Genomic DNA, 17,674 nt, shown 5'->3' on the forward strand with positions numbered 1-17,674 from the left:
GGTAGATTTGGGTAAGGTTTGGGGTTTAGTTTAAATTTGGGATTTGGGTTCTTTGGCCATGAATAAGAGATAACAAAAGATGAGAGAGAGCGAGAGAAATGAAGATTTAGAGATGAGCTAAAGGAAAAATAAGAAAAATGGATTCAGATGCGTTCTTGCGATTTTGTGGATTTCTAAAAGAAAAAGATAAAAGTGCAAAACTAGAGAAAAGGAAAAAAAAAAAAAAATGGGTAAAAAAGAAAAAATATTTTTAAAAGCTGATGTGGCTATTTTTTGGCCATTTAAGCATGGATGTGGTAACTTCAGCCACTAAAATTTAGACACATAAGCATTTTATTTAATATTTTAATATTAAACATGTTAACTGTGCAAACCGTCTACCACGTAAGCATTTTTTTTAGTAAGTTAACGGTAGAGATCTAATTGACTGCAGGGACGGACGCAGGATTTCAAGCTAGGGGGGGCCAGAGATAAGCGAAAAAAAAAAAAAAAAAATTCAAACGCACATCCATATAGTCACTGGCGGAGCCAGGAAATTTTCTTAGAAGGAGCAAGTTAGTTATGCCTACATTGTGTTAATAGGTTAAGCCTACATTGGCTCAAAATGCAAAAAACTCAAGTTAATTTGGCCCAAATTATGGCCAAAATTAAATTACTTTATTTCACAAACTAATTTTAAGTAAACTTGTGCCTACATTTTTTTCACTGTACTAAATTATTTGTGCTTAGGTTAATAGGTTTGAACTTACCTTTTTACATTTTAGAGCTTTTCTAAGAAATTACATCTAATGTTTCAGCATTTAAGATAAAAAATTGATTAATAGGTATGAAATTTTGAAGATTTATACAATAATTTTTGTTAAAAAAAAGTGTGAACAATGAGGTGCAAATTACTATTTAAGTGCAATTAGATCAAATCAAACAATTAAAAAATTATTTGTCCTCCTACTATTATCAGATATAAATAGATAATCTAATATTCTAATATAAACCACATTATTATATATTATATTATATTATTATTATTATTATAAATAGATTTATACAATATATATATATATATTTTTTTAAGATTTTCATGGGCTTTTGAAAACTCTTGGGCTGGCTGGCTGGCTGGCTGGGAGCCCTGAGCTAAAAACCAAGGGGGACCCAAGCTAAAAACTAAGGGGTCCAAACCTTTTTTTTTAAATTTTACATACTAAATTTTTTTTTTTTGGACCCAGGGGGGCCCGGCCCCCTTTGCCCTGCACCTGGGTCCGTCCCTGATTGACTGTGATACCAAAATGTAGGGACTTTCACCTTCAAATAAAAACATGAGGAAACAGTAGAAATTTGAACCGAAGGAGAGCCGGTCCCTAGTAAATTAATCATAGAGATGCATATGCCTTGGAATGATGAAAATCTGTATGAAACAAATATTGTGGATTCAAATCCAGTAGTCTGCATGGTGAGAGGAGGGGGGAGAATCCTACTGGTTCTAGTGTAAGGATTATAGTTTTGTGAGGGTGAAAATCATGTGTAAAAATCCTATCTATGTGGCAAAAAGATGGAATGTCATTGTATTGTAACTATTTTAATTTTAAAGTACAGATTCTTGTATCAATGTGATGTGGGTGCATTGATGACCTTTCATAGTAGGGACAGTACTTTTGCCCCGCCCCTCCCCACTCTGTCCCGTGTATTAGTTTTCCCGTCCTGTAAAAGTGGTGGGGTGGGGATGAGTTTAGACTTTTTAGATCCACCCTGCCTCGCTCCATGTTGATAAGGGTTAAATTGTAAAATTTTCATATCTTAAAACCCTAATATTTAAACAAACATATCATTAGTTTATTTTTATTCAACCCAACATGGCTCTTTGCCTCTCCTTTTTTTTTTTTTTTCCTAGTAAGGTTGGAAATAAAGTACCAATTTTAACATTTTCTTTTATCTTTATTAGAAGCAAATTTATATACTATTGAATCATTGATTTTGTATTATGAGATTTTTGTTTTTATTGTGATATTATTCAATTTTTGCTAAAAATTAGTTTGATTTAATGGGATAAATTTATTTGTAATTTCAAGTATATTTTTATTAACAAAACAGATTTTATTAAAAAAATTGTAATAGTTGTGGGTAAATTAACAAGAAGTAGAGTTTTATGGGGTGAGGTGAGGTTTCATGGGGCCCTAAGGAGAGGGGATGGAGCAAGAAAATTTTCACCATCATGCGGGTGGGGCAAGGATAGGGCAAGACAAAACCATGCAGGGCGGGAGTGAAGACCCCATCCTTCGGACCCACCTCGCCCCATTACCATTCCTATTTCATAGGCATCGATAGCCTTTCTTAAGATATTTTTCTTATGATTTGACTTTGTATGCAAAAGAAATGTGGTTTAGTAATGCCTCAATGAAGAGGTTTTTTTGATCTATTTATGCTTATGTTAATTCTTATAATATTTGTACAAAATTGATTATTTTACTTGTCTATACACTTCTATATATATATATATATATATATTATTGTCTAACCTAAAAAAATGAGAGAGAGAGAGAGAGAGAGAGAGAGGTATTGTAATTTTTTTTGAGAAGAAAGTAGTATTATAACCTCGTTATGGAGAAATTATACAGTTTTTGATGGACCACGTCACTTATCCACCATTCTACCAAAAGACTCTTACTTTTTAAAATTGCTTAGTTAGTAATCAGTTTTAATTTAAAAATTTTCTAACTTAGCAATTCTAAACAGGTGTGAGTTTTTTAGTGGAATGGTGGATCTTATAATTTCTCCTAGTTATGGGCTGTAGCTTATAAAATAGGACTGTGAACTTTTAAGTCTTTAACAATCTCCAAATTTATAGTATTTTATTTTATATATAAATTTCATAATTGTGTTTTTTTTTTTTTAATTGTTTGTTTAAGTGATAGTATTGGCTTGAGCAATTAAATTAAGTTATTGGTATATATGGACTTTGGTGCCTCTAAGTGTATTACATTCTTTTCCGCTTAACTACAAAAATAATTAATCTTAGTGACAATAATGAAGCTAGTAGCATTCATAATGAAGATTTCAAAATATGAAAATTAGTAGAAGGAAATTCTAGGAAATTCTAAAAAACTTTCATGTATTTGTTTTTATTTTATTTATTTTTTATTTTTTATGATGTCAATATATTTAAATTATATTTTTATTATATTTTGTATAATTTAAATTTTTTAATGACTACTTTAAAAAAAATTCTTATAGCCCCACTTATAGCGTCCATGTCAATCAACATTCATCGATTAATGAACAGGGCCTAGGTAGTATTAACTTACATTTGGCAAAGCTTTTAAGTAGAAGTTGATTGGTCCACATCACATGTGATATCTATGGAGAGGAATAAGAATTAAGAACTAAGAAGAGAAGTGATTAATGCTCTCTGTCTTGCCCTTCTCAACCTTCCTTCCATTGATATTACTGCCACCCATATGATAGACCACCTGAGCAAACTGGACTTGAAGATCTTTTATGGCAAGAGGAATGTGAGTGAACTTTTGCCTAGGGGTTGGCTGCTTTGTCTAAGGGTTGCAACTTGTCTCTGTTTCACTGGATGTAATAATCCCTTCATATTTTCGAGCTTTTATTGCTCAGGTTGTATCAACTTTTATAGTTTTCTCTTTAATAAAATTTTGTGTCGGTTTTACTAAACTAAAAGTAGGAGTTGATTTGTAGGAGTTGATTTGCAACTCTGTGATTTGAGTAACTTAACACGACCAGTTCATCGCCATCAAGGAATAGCCAACACAACTCGTACAAGACTTGCAAGTTGCAAGCATCCTCATGGTATTAATTTTCTTAAACATTTTCAATTTCGAAAATTTCCTTTTGATAGTTTTTCTTTTTTGAGTTTTTTATTGTTAAGTAAGGATTTTTATTTTTAGGCTAAGTGCAAACTTCACCCAAAATTTAGGATGTTTGAATTTTATACCTTAAAATTTTAGAATTTGGCTTTTACTTCATGAAGTTTTATTATGTTAGCATCAACAATCTTTCCACTCATATTTTCTATTAAGTACCACATAAGTTTGTCACGTGGGTTTAATTCATCCAATAAAATAATAATACATCATTTTTATTATGTCATTTTTTCTTTTTTAGGCTACAAAAATAACTACATTGAACAAGAAATGAAAGTTGAGACATGAAATTGAAAAAATCCAAACTATATGGGCTAAAACAAAAACTGACAAAATTTAGAGTGTAAGTTGTTATTGAGCTAAATTAATTTAATTCTCTTTCGTTATTTAACCTTTAGTATGTTATAAAATATATATATATTTTTAATTAAGTATAATTTAACTCTTCTATTTTGAAAATAACGGTTTCATGCCCCCAACAAAATCATGTGATGGTCCAGTGATGACTTCTTTTTGTAATTTTTACAATTGGGTCGATCTGGCCCACAATATTACGTTCAGGGCGGATCCGGCCAGGCCTGGGGTAGAAAAATGATTGCTATAATGTGAGCACTCTACAGTAGCACCTTCAGGCCCAAATTATGGACTAAAATAAAATCGATGATAATTAATGAGCGTTCGGATAGAGCTTCTTTGCGTCCTAGGGTTGCGTTTTTTTTTTTTTTAGGAGAAGCGTGTTTCTGTTTTTTTTTTTAGTGGCTCTCATGAATTATTCATGGGACCCACAAACTTTTTTTTTCACCAAAACTTTCATTACAAATAGGTCCCACAATACTATTCACACATTTAAAAATTATTTTGCTATAGTGTTTTCAATTTTCAGCAAAATAAGCGGTATCCAAACACACATTGAAAATGTAATTTGTTATTGAGCCAAATTAATTTAATTATTATTATTTTTTTTTAGTTTTTAATTTTTATAATTCAATAGTTGAGAGTGGAGGAAATTTAAATCATATATGTCTTTATTAGAAACACCAGAAGATGTCAACTAGTTCAATTACAAGACCGTTAGCCTTTTTGTTATTAACCTTTAGTATGTGCTATAAAATCTTCTCTTTCTTGTTTTCATTTTAAATATAATCTTCTGTTTCGAAAATATAGATTTCATGTCAAAAAAAAAAAAAACAAAAATCATGTGCTGCTTCAGGATTATTTCTTTTTGTAAGTTTTACAATAGGGCCTAGCTGGCCCAGAATATGAGGTTCAGGTCGGATCAGGCCAGGCTTGGGCCAAAAATGATTGTTACTATATGGGCTATCTAAGTTGGCACATTCAGGCCCAAAAAAAACTTAGTGGACCACTCCCACGCTAATGCCCTCTATTCTTATGGGCATCTACAGGGCCCCAAATCCAGTGAAAAACTTACTCAATTAAGACTAGATTTTGCATGAGACGTACGTTGATACTCGGTCACAAATTGTACAAGGCATACTATAATGATTAAATTAAATAGTGCAAATATGACCAACTAACCTTTAGGTGGGTTGGCACCTCCTCAGACACTAATTTTTTTTTTTTTTTTACACAAATGACTGGGCTCAAGTTCAACTCACCAACTTTCGTGTTAAGCTACACTCCTTTCAGTTGTTTAAAAATAAAAAAAAAAACTTTTAATAGGTAAATAATGGGTGACAAAGAAATGAGGTTTAAATCAAAGACATTTGTATTACGTATTGGTGAGATTTTGAATACTACAAATCTCTATCTAGAATGCCTAGTCAAATCATTGAAAACGATTCTATCTCCTCAAAAAAGGTTCATAATTTTATTATCACAAAATCCTAAAATGTAGGGTCTTCTCCCCCTACTTAGGAACAAGAAATGCAAAATTTGCAAGTACATTTTAGTTACCTATTACTTCAAACCAAACTTACCAAACAGGTTCTAGATGGCTGTGAGCCTTTGGATAGGATATTAATGAAACCTGGTGCAGCTTGGTTGGCCACTCCTTTTGAAACTTTGAAGGAAGATTCAGGTTCAGCCTAGACTTTTCGAACTTTTCAATCCTATCCTATGGTGGGCTACCGCACTATCTCCTTTTTCTCTCTCACATGTTAGCATTTTCAGGTGTATCTAAAAAACTCCTTTTTCCCACTAATGTGTCTTTTTGAGACCCTATTGTTGTGCTAGTAATCTTTAATGGGCACGGTGTCTTCCACTAATTGAAGAAATGTTTTGTTTCCTTTATGCCTAAGTGTTAATTAAATGGTCAATTCTTGTGGGGTTTGTTTGGCAAAGCTATATTGGTGGGGCGGTTGCATGACAAATAGTTCCCATAGGGATCTATGGGGAAAAAATATAAATGTTTGCTAAGTGGATTCTATTCTAGTTGTAAGTTGTTAATCCTGAATTTTTCTTATAGTGCCACACACTTTATGTCTACCACAAGATTGGAAGAATATAAATAGAAAATAAATGCTTAACCCAAAAAAAGAAAAAAGAAAGAGAGGAATCGTTTGCATCGGATGAACTACTACTGAGGAACAATAATTAGTACAACAAAGAGAACTAGCATGGTAATTCTTGAAATAAACAATTGCTATTTGTTTGGCGTTTCCATTATTTTGTATTCTCACATTGATTTTTTCAAACTTAATTACTTAATCTTTTCTTTCTCGAAAATTTATTTTGGTATTCTCGTAGTATAGTTAATATGAAGTTTTATACAAACTTGATATAATATTAACTTTTTCACATAAATTTATGAGTTTCTATTATTTTATTTCATTAGGTAATTTGTTTTTAAGTCCTCAACTTAGTTTGAGCTTGGTTATTGATTGACCATTTAAGATTGGTGATGAAGCATATTTAGAGACTATAATTAGTCTAAACAAAAACTAGAGTCAAAAAGCTTTTGTTGTGTCATTCGTGCAACCATGATACTTTATATAAAATATATATATATATATATTGTTAATAGTTGATGACCTTCTAACCAAAACAATTAGTTGATGAACTTGAGTTCATTCAATTACCTCTTCAAAAACACTAGATAATCAACTGCATTGTGTTAGTACAATATAAGTGTTTTTTTTTTCTCTAATGATCGTATGGTTTATTGTTCATTATAACTAAATGACCAATAAACCATATGATTTGGGGTGCTTATTGGAAGGCACCCAAAAAAAAAAAAAAAAAAAAAAACTACGTTTTGAAGTAGTAGTACATTCTCCTAAAAAAAAAAGTAGTACTAGTAGTAGGTCATAATTGTAATCTTATCATATTCAATAATTGAGTATAATGATATATACAATCCAATTGAATAGGAGGTTCAGAGTACTTGGATACCTAACTTCTTTTACTTACCAAAAAACAAACAAAAAGAAACAAAAACAAAAACAAAAAAACAAAAAGAAGGTTGCCAATGCCAAGGCCCAAGTATTGAACTACCTATTAGTTTTGATCCTTTTTTCTTATAATATTCAAGGAAAATATCACAAAATTGCAGTAGGCATATGCAACTGCAATGGACATGTGACATCTGCTTGAATAATAATAATAAAAAAAAATATCTTCTTGTTGCATTTGCCTATTGGAATTGGGAGGTGGAAAAAGTAGGAAGAAAAACGTAGCATAATTCATAAATATAATAAATAAATAAAAAAAAACTCCACGTTTTGTACTTTTAGTTTGTCCAATTTCTTAAAGTTTGTCATCTTATTATAAACATTTACACTTTTTTTTAATAAAAAAGTTCAAATATATTTAAAAACTCACACGAGTAGCCTAAATAGATTAAAAGTGTTACACTATCATCATTCATCAGCTCACCTAGCACCATGATGCCGCCAATGCAGGCTCATTATTGCCATGTGGCTACGCTGCCAGGTACACTTTCAATCCATTTTGATTAATCATGTATATATATATTTTTAAATCTTCTCAAAATAATAAAAAAAAATTATATTTTTTTATAGAAAGAAAAAAATGCTGCAAATTCAAATTTTTTCACACCTTATTAAGTTTTGATTGGAATAATATTGTTTTCACATGAGTTTATTATTAACACCGATTTACTATGTATCAATCACAAAAGAATACGTCAACATTTGTGAAAAATTTTGTATCACTAAATTTGTTACCTTTCAAAACACTAAACCTTTTATGATTATAAATGTGTTTAGTTAGGTGACACATTAGTATTTTTTTTTAAAAGATATATACGGGCTAAATTAGATCATTTATACCTTTCAAAATTTTAATTGTTACTTTTGAAAGTTGAAATTCCAAAATGAATCAAATTAAGAAATTTGGTGAACTTTAAAAAAAAAAATCAAATATGGTGATTGTTTTAAATAAAAAGTGATTATGTTAGTAGGTGTGAGTCTACCTATAATCATATATACTAGCCTCTAAGCACGCCTGTTTTCTATTTATTTATTTATTTATTTTTGTAAAAATTAATAGTTTGTATCTATTATAATTTAGAAATATATATTTTTATTTTTCAAACAAATAAAAATGATCAACTTTAGAGATAAACAGTAATTGTAATTTCTTTTTTGAACGTGAAGGGAAACAAATCCTAAATTTTAGGAATTCTCTTTTTGAGTTCAAAATGAAATTTGTTATTTGACACTTATGATCTTATTTTTAAATGAAGTTATCCTTCATTAATGAGGGCATTTTTAAACCAAATAAAAGTCTAGTTGAAAGAGGAGAATCCTCTTATATATAGTATAGATTAAGAACAATTTTAAAAATATAGTTAGCTAGTGTGATTTTCTGTAAATATTACACCACTTAATTTGTTGAATTAATATTTGAAAATTTCACCATTGGATTACATGTCTTCTTGTTTTTATCGTGCATGCAGTGTGAATTAGATATTATTTAATATTCAATCCATAAACTCATATTTTGAATACAATTTCAAAATATAAAAAAATTTAAACATTTTATAGATGTGATTCTTTTTTAACCTCCGATATTCTTGAGATTTTTAATAGTAAATTTGTTGAAAAATATACCAAATAAAAAGTTATTAAGTGGTGTAATATTAATAAAAGTTACACACATACATATTTGGTAGGACAAAGTGTAGCCTATCTCTTCCAACCCTCTATGTGGCAATTTATAAGATTGTCTATGACTTTGTGTATTATTTAAACAAGTCATATTTCATTAAAAAAGTTATCTAACTAAAACTATACATGGCTGGTCATTTCAATCAGCACATAATGACCTCCATTTCATAAGACAAATCTATTGAGTTACTACTCTTCAAGATTTTACTATATGGCTAAGATAATCTCAAATATATTTTTTCTTTTATGACAAGGTATTTTTTAATTATTTTTTATAATGAAATTTACACAATGCCTCCGAACGCAAAGGAATGTCATGAAAAATTCTAAATACGTGTGTGTGTATATATATAAAAGTAAATTGCAAATTTGTAAGAATCTTGTCACTACAAAGGGAAGTGAGCAATACAAAAATTGAAGACTATTTATTGAAATTGACTAAGTAGATGTTTGTCACCAATGTCATTTTTCTTTATTGGATGTAATATTTTTTTTTGTACTTGAGACCAAGGAGAAGCGGTTACCTTTGTTCAAGATGCTGGTCTATATCATCCAATAGCTGCCAAGACGTCTTTGGCATTTAAAAATATTTCAAATGGTCCAATGATTGCCTTGGAAATACATAATAAAAATTTTATACCTATGCATGCGACCAATATTATCAAATTGTATTTTGTGATAACAATTTGTTATTGGTAAAGGTTTTTGTCATCAAACAACTTGCCTAATAAAAAACAAATAAACCTTTTAATCTAATAATAAAAATACAATCATTATAGAATGAATCTCATAAATTTAAATCTTATTATATTAATATTTATGTGATAATGTGTATTGGGACGGTGGAGGAGGAAGGAGAATGGGCCTCGCTTATTTTAAGCTATATGTGTGGATTTTTGAAATAGTTTAAGATATTAAAGTGGTTAAAGGTTATTATATTCTCTCTTTTTTTTCTTTTTTTTTTTGATAATGGTTAAAGGTTTTTAATTTTTTAATTTTTATTTTATACAAGAGATAACAAATGTTAAAAGCAATGCTAACCATTCAAATGCAAGTAAAAATACCAATCATGTAACTTTATAAAATCAAGCTAAGTTAATTAGTAACATATCTATCTTTATTTTGTTTATACACTTCCATGAATGACCTCGACCAATAATATTTACCAACATTTACTATAAAAATAGTGAAAATTTAAACAATGAATAATGAGATTGTGTCCTGTCAAAGTTGATACCAATTAGGCATTCTCTTCGAATCATAATAAAAAGAGTTTTGGACAAATGCGCTTTTAATCATGGAAAAGTACCATCCCCACAACTGTCTAATCAAAGCTTTGAACTTATGTGAAATCATAAACAAACTGCTATTTGAGCTCATGAAGATTTTTAAATAGGAAACAAATAAATTTAAAGGAGTGGGAGACATGACCCACACAGATTCTGTCTCTCATACTGAGTGAGCTGCTCCATCGTAGTGGTATGTGTGGAAGAAGTGTATATATTTTCTCATAAAAGTCACTTCTTTCGTCACAATAATTAAACCATGACCTGTGGAATGCTGCCTCAAGGTTTTAAGAGATTGTTCACATTGGTTTTCTTTTTCTTTTTTTTGTTTATTTGTTCAACTTGTCCCTATCAAATAGATACATCATATTTGCACAGTGATACTTGATGGAATATAAAGTTTATTATGTTTTGTTTTTTAAAAAGGCTTTTAAAAGCTTTCATTTGAACTTATTTAATAGGAAATAGGCAATCATTAGGGAGAGAAGAACCCACAAAAGGTCCTTGTCCACATGGACAAAAGCATGATCAAACCTACTATATAATAGATTCTCCAAATAAACACAAACATTTTGAAATTTATGCCCAAAGTTACCCGTAAAACAAAAGGTGACGATCAAACTAATGGGCCAAGTCCAATATTAGAAAATCTTCTCTAATTCTGCAGCAACAAAATATTTTTTTCATTTAAAAAAAGAAAAAAACCATTTACTTCTGTACATATCTAACATGCAAGGAATTATTTCATAAGACGGGCTTGTATGATATCTTTCTCACATGTGTGAGTCTCATGACTCTAACATGTTGTAAGAGAGTTATCTTATTAAATCTCTTCTTTTTATAATGGACAATTACAAAATAAGTCGAAGTAAATTTAAGTTACATCTTTAATGTTTTTTTTTTTTTTTTTTTTGAAATAGGCCACTTAGACTTTGACGTGAATTTCAATTTTGTCTTTAATCTTTCAATTTAAAAAATTAATTCATTGCACTTTAATTTTGTAAATAAGACTTTTTATTATTACTATTTGTTAAATTTGACATTTAATTACATAAATTAATGATGGAGTGGATTAAACTGTTTACATCATGTGATAAAATATGTTACTCTTCAATGGACATTGCTAGTAAAATGTTTAATTTATTAAAAAAATTAAAGTGTAGGGGTTAAATGTTCAAATCAAAAGTTCAATGCCTAAATCAACAAAAAATTATTTAATATTTCTAGAGCAATACCCCTTTTCACATGAATGATAAGTCTCATCATAAATTTAATATTAGTTACGACAAAGCCTAATTTTAAGAGGAAGGGATTTTTTTTCCCCTCGTAATAGGAAATTATTCAATGTTCTAAAAGTAATGTTTCATCCTCTTACATGAATGGTAGATTTCATCATAATTAAATTATCAAGACTCACTCTTTTGTAAGGGGAGGAAGCATTGCTTCATGACCCACTATTCAAAATAGGTCATATATTAATATATAAAGGGTCATGCTAACGAGTACCCTTAGGACAATAGTTAATAATCCATTTTAAGAAAGTTTTGACACTACTTTTATGGAAAATGAAAAAAACTGTTAAAACATTAATTACTTTTTTTTTTTTTCCTTTTCCTATAAAAACTTTCTTTAAATGTATTGTTAACCATTGTCCTAAGGCTCATCCATTAGCATTTCCCATATATAAATATCAAACACAACTTGTAGGTTCTAATATATATATATATATATAACCGAAACCTCTGAAACTCTCACAATTTTTCACATCAACATTTTTTATTTTAATTTTTTTAATTTGATTTAGGACTTTTAAGATGTATTCAAAGGCAAACACCACCTCTCTCATATAGTTTTCTATTTTGTTTTGGACTCTTCCTTATCTCTTTCTCTAATTCTCTGGTCACTACATCACTATTAGGGTTTATTAAGAATTAAATTGAATACTACCACACGGTCCACACGATAGACTCACCCTCACTCCTCAACTTGTCAGTCGCCAAACCAAACCACAGTCACTAGATCACATCGATGGTATCATGCTAACAACATCACTATTAGGGTTTTTTAAGAATTAAATTGAATACTACCAGACGGTCCACACGATAGACTCACGCTCACTCCTCAACTTGTTAGTCGCCAAACCAAACCACAGTCACTAGATCACATCGGTGGTATCATGCTGACATGAATATGTGTGTCGTAATATATGAGATATATGATCTGCTGCCGTGTTTAGTCCTCTATTTTTCCTTCGGTGTTAATTTGTGTTTTAGTACAATCCTGATTCAGAGGCACTGCGATTATTTTTATATGAGCTTGTTCTAAATATTCATATCATATGTGATTGGATATGCGTGCTATCAATCCTTTTGAGTATTGTGGGCTAGATCTGTTTCGGTGTTTCTTTTCTGCTTGATTTCATAGTGGTGTGCCGATAAGTCTTTACTTTTTCGTTCCACATGACGTGATGGTTAGAGTGATGATTCTGTGTTGATACAAAATTAAAAAAAAAAAAAAATTGTTTGTTTTGTTAAATCTAATGGACAATTGATGCTGTGAGTAAAATTGTCAAAACAAAAATCAATTGACTTTATAAAGTTTAAACTTTAAACTACAATCAGTAACCGATTAGATATTTAGAACTATGAATTTATGATTGCTAAGAAGTGTTTTTGTTAATAAGAATTATCAATTTTTTCTGTTATGTAGTCATATTTTTTTTTACTTTTTACTTTTGCTTTTGTTTGCAGCTTTCCAGGGCATTGCACAAACGGCATGAAAATAGCTATCAATGCATTGTAATATGAAACAAAACGTTCTACGGATTTGTCGAGATGGTATGGAATAATCAATAAAGTTCATATCTACCACACTTGAATATAAGATTGCTTTATTTTTGCACTTTCTTATGGTGTTTTTCTTAGCTTTTACTTTTTTGTATGGTGTGGCAAAAGAAATCAAGATGGTATTTTTGCATTGATTCTTTACTCTTTCTTTTGGCTTTTTAGAAGTTTAAACATCTAAATTTTGGGTTCATGTTTTGCAATATATGAAATTGTCTTGACAAATTTCAATTGCTATAGTCATGCATTGTTCTTTTGAGGTAACCTATTTTTCTCTTATATTTTTTCTAATATTAGGAGCATTCCAAGTGCTTCTTAGATTGGTCATTTTCTATCTTGATTAAAACTCTATGGCCTTTCAACTGGTACATCCTTCTTCTTCTTTTTACATTCATATATTCTGAAATCTATTCTTTCCAATGCATTTATTTGACTTCATTCTCTAACGAAGTCAATTTATTCATCTAATACTCCTTTTTGATGTTGTTCTTTTACATGTTAAAATATTATAACTATTGCCTATAACACTAAATTAGCTTTTCCAATTCTCAAAAAAAAAAAAAAAAAAAATTCCAAAACCTATTGCTCTAATGACTCGTTTTCAGTGTCAGTTTCATTTCTGAGTGTAAATAATTACTGTTTTCCTTATAAAAACTTCTATAGTTTTTATTTTCTTATTTTTGGGTTTTTTTTTTGTTGCATTTTATATGACAAGAAAAAACATAGGATTTTGCAAACAAATTGAGCAATGGGAGGGATTACATTATATTAAAAAAATGATCGAGACTTTAATTTTCATTAAAGAAAGGATGCCATTGATAATAGACATGGCATATCTAACATTATTGGTGTTAGTAGTTTTTTTTCCCTCTTAAATTGTAACTTATTTTTTCAAGTGATCATAACTTTAAGCTAATTTAAAATTTAAAATTTTTGTTCAACTAATTCGTGCATCGCACGGGTTAGTGACTAGTTAGTTTAATTAGTAAAGCATGAGGTTCATTCTACCTATACCGAAAACCAAGTGACTTTTTGGCTCGATGATTAAAAAAATAATTATTATAGAGTGGCAAACCCCAGTTCACTGAAACTAAAACACTGTATTTGTGTTAGAGAATATTATTTTCACTAAAACCATGCACGTTTATATGACAAGAAAAAACCTAGGATTTTGCAAACAAATTGAGCAATGGGAGGGATTATATTATATTAAAAAAATGATTGAGACTTTAATTTTCATTAAAGAAAGGATGCCATTGATAATAGACATGGCATATCTAACATTATTGGTATTAGTAGTTTTTTTTTTCCCCTCCTAAATTGTAACTTATTTTTTCAAGTGATCATAACTTTAAGCTAATTTAAAATTTAAAATTTTTGTTCAACTAATTCGTGCATTGCACGGATTAATGACTAGTTAGTTTAATTAGTAAAGCATGAGGTTCATTCTACCTGTACCGAAAATCAAGTGACTTTTTGGCTCGATGATAAAAAAATAATTATTATAGAGCGGCAAACCCCAGTTCACTGAAACTAAAACACTGTATTTGTGTTACAGAATATTATTTTCACTAAAACCATGCACGTTTTGCACTGAAATAATTTTAAGACAACCATTTATAATTGGACACCATGGGCATTCTTTGAGGAGACATTCTCTATACTAATCATTTAGATTGATCGTTCTCTACATCACCTACTCTATATATATTATAACTTTTGTTAAAAAATAAAAACATTAAAGATTAAAATAGTTGTAGATGTACTAATTTTTTTAAAAAAAGGTGGGAAAGGCTTGGGAGTTGGGAAAGAAGACATCTAACTTCTTCCGAGTTAACCTTTATAACCTACAAGTGAACAAGTGACATATTATATTATTCCTAGATTGCTTTTAAAATTACTCATTTATGAATGTTCATTCTGCTTTTAATAAGAAAGCACTTTGTGAAGGGAAAAAAGAATATTTGAGCAAAGGGCTTCTATTTAAATTATACATAGCCGATTACATTTTTTCTTAAGCATTTTTCTATTCTCTTAAAAAAAAAAAAAAACAAATTAAAACATTTAAAATGAGCCTAGCTAGACTTCACAATGAAGTCACTTTCATCTTTAAACTTAATTTGTATTGCGTTTGTCACACTAGACACCATCTTTTTCCATTGTACATATCAGATTATTCAGGTTTTTAGTGCTTAAACTTTATTTATTTAAGAACTTCCAAAGTGAATTGCTTTGCTATCTCTTTTCCTCATGTCCCCACTTAATTTCATGATGATTAGATTGATTTTATTATTATCCATAGTTTATTTCACATATTATATTATTAATAGGAGAATTTGATAGAATCATTTCATAATGCTTTCGGTTTAATTATGTCTAATCAAAGTAAAATGCAAAAGATTGTCAACTCAACCTACAATTAAGAGTTCTTTATTAGGCTAAAGTATCACGCGGGTCTTAGTTTTCTACAGACAATTATGGGGGTAATTACAGTTTTCCTCATTTAATTACACATGCTTGCTTATATTAAAAGTTGAATGATGCATTCACTTTTCTTTTTCTTTCTCCTCTCCAAATGTAATTTTAAGTCGAAGAAACAGTGAACTAAGAAAAATAAATAAATATAAAGCAAAGAAAGATGTCACAAATTAAAAACAGTGTCTGTTTTGCCTACTTTTTTGGCACTTTGTTTATTGTTTCACAACAGGTTAGGCTTAGATCTAGTGTCTAGTGGCACTGGATCTGTTGATATGATAATATGTGTCAACTTTTGGATATGTGTCACCATCTGACCAAGTCCAGTACATTAGATGCACTGGACCTAAACCAAGTCCTTTCACAACTTACTCAATTCAATAAGAGTTATTTTAGAATCACAACCTAATCACACCCCTCTTCATCACTCACAATTAATCACATATAATAGTTGTGGTAAATGATGTGAGAAAATGCGTGATCCTAGAATTTTTTATTCAATAAGTTAGCTCGGTTCCAACATCAAATAAACAAAATAAATTTTGGAAATTAAAAAATGACTTATTCTTGTGTGTGTATGGTTATAATTTTTGAAAATTATCTTTAAAATATTTTGATGTTAACTTGCACGGAAAATAATTTAGCTTGGACAATGGATATTATAGGCCTACACCCCATTTTATCTTGATCAACATCTTAAAATCTCTAATTCTCAATTATGAATGGAACAAAGCAAGTAAATCTTCTTCAAAAAACCTGAAAGGATCACAACCCTAGTTGAACCAAAAGGTGATTATGTTCTTCAAAAACAGTTTGTATACACAAGGAGACATGTTGCATAAACAACTTATTGACATTTATACACAATTATCCTCATTGCATTGGCAACATCTAGTCATTCATATACTTGAGCTTGTGTATGCATTCCTAGGGTATGTGTACTCACCATTGAACATAAATTCAATTTTTCACAAAATTTAAATATCTTTATTCTTTGGGAGATTGTACAGGACTGAAAATAAGGAAGCAGGAAGTGTACCTGGACGAGTTGATATCACCAAAAATATACACTAAATTTATAAACGAAAGGAAACTAGGTTTTAAATTTTGGAAAAAAATGTGATTGCGTACGCATCTCTTTAGTTTGCATATACATATAGAAGCATGTGTATGCAACTTTAAGAGATGCGTACAGACCCTCATAGCTAGAAATCTGATCTATATCTTCAAATTAAAATGACAATATATTCTAACATCTAAACTTTATAAAACATAAGGAGACACTAAAAATGAGAACTAATCTTGACCTTAAGATGTATTGGATCGTGATCAAATGAACCTACAACACCTACAATAACAAATTCCCTCCTACAATAACAAATTCCTATTGACATTGAGAGGGATTTTAAAACATATTTAGAACATGGTAATTAAAATTCAAAGAAAGAATTTTTTCCAAGGTTTTGAAGCAATATTGAAAATGAATTATGCCTAGGACGGACTCTTAGAAAAAGGTTTTGAATGATTGAAATTGCGCTAATGTGCTAGAGTAAAGAAAATTGAAAGAAGAAATAGGGTTTTAGCAAATGTGGTAGCTAGAAGCCTCTCTCTCTCTCTCTCTCTCTCTCTCTCTCTCTCTCTCTCTCAGTGATTTGGGGTATTTGTAAGACAAAACTAGGGTTTTCTGGCATTCCTTGAGGATTTTAGAGCTTCTTAGACAATTAGGGAATGTCCTCCAAAGAGATTGAATCATGGAGGGGGCGAGGGCAGAAATGAATAATGGAAAATGTTTCTCGCCTCTTTTGGCTTGTTTTTTCTTGATCACAAAAATCATTTTTTTTGTTGATTTTTATTTTTTGCAGTACCAAATACCCAAAAAAAAAAAAAATGAATAAAATATTTTTTGAAAAGCGTTTTCCATAAAAAATAACAAAGAATTAGTTAAATAGAGATTTTAGTTGGTAAATACCAAAATATTTACAATTGAACAACTCCTTTAGAGGTGGATTTGCCGACATGAATAGGGAGAGAAATTATATATATATATATATATATATATATATCGCTTGCTGATTTCTTTGTGTTTTTTAGTTACCCAAGTT

The sequence above is a fragment of the Quercus suber genome, unplaced genomic scaffold (genome assembly GCF_002906115.3).
Source record: "Quercus suber isolate HL8 unplaced genomic scaffold, Cork oak 2.0 scaffold_18, whole genome shotgun sequence".
In the NCBI taxonomy this organism is placed as follows: Eukaryota; Viridiplantae; Streptophyta; class Magnoliopsida; order Fagales; family Fagaceae; genus Quercus; species Quercus suber.